Source organism: Octopus bimaculoides, chromosome 5, assembly GCF_001194135.2.
Source record: "Octopus bimaculoides isolate UCB-OBI-ISO-001 chromosome 5, ASM119413v2, whole genome shotgun sequence".
Classification (NCBI taxonomy): Eukaryota; Metazoa; Mollusca; class Cephalopoda; order Octopoda; family Octopodidae; genus Octopus; species Octopus bimaculoides.
Window position 1 is genome coordinate 72,846,105 of NC_068985.1, and position 825 is coordinate 72,846,929.

An 825-nucleotide genomic window follows, 5' to 3' on the forward strand; every position below is an offset into this window, starting at 1 on the left:
GTATGCGTATGTTTTTGTGCATGCGTGTGTGTGTATGTGTGTGGATGTGCGTGTGGGGGGGATTGTGATGTGTGTGGGGTTGTGAGTGTTAGGTACGGGTGCGTGTGTGTGTATGCGCGTGTGTTTATGTGTGTTCGTGTGCGTGTGTATGCGCGTGTGTGTATATTTTTTGTGCGTGCGTGTCTGTGTATATTGTATATGTTTTCGTGCGTGCGTGTGTGTTGTGTATGTGAGTGAGTATTGTGTATGTGAGAGGTGTGTGTGCGTGTGTGCTATATATATATATATAAGCATATACACGGATGTGTGTGTAATAGATATACTCTCTACAGTCTATACAACTGCATCGTAAAAATTTGCATAAACTTAATCTTCACATGTGCAAGTGACAATGCAGATAAACAAAAAAGTGAGAGTACACATTCAGCTGTCAATGAATTAAATGCAACATGTGAAAATGCGCGCGCGAGTATATATGTGTGTATGTAGATAGATAGATAGATAGATAAGAGAGGGTTAAAAACAAAACAAGACACATTAAAGAATAAATATTTCCATCACAGTAAATTCCTACGACAGTGGAGAGAGCCGACGTGTGTTCGCTCCACATTACAGATATGACTGGTTGCGGAATCTGGATAAGGTAACGAAAGACCCCTATTATAATATACCTAAGAGACATGCACTGTTTTTTGTTGATAGGTCTGCTTTTATTTTAAGACTGACTTGAGGCTAAATAACAACTAGGCCAATAGAACTGAATAAAGAAGAAAACTTGAGTAAATCTGTCTTCAGTGGGTGTTTCCCAAGAATGAACTTGTAACT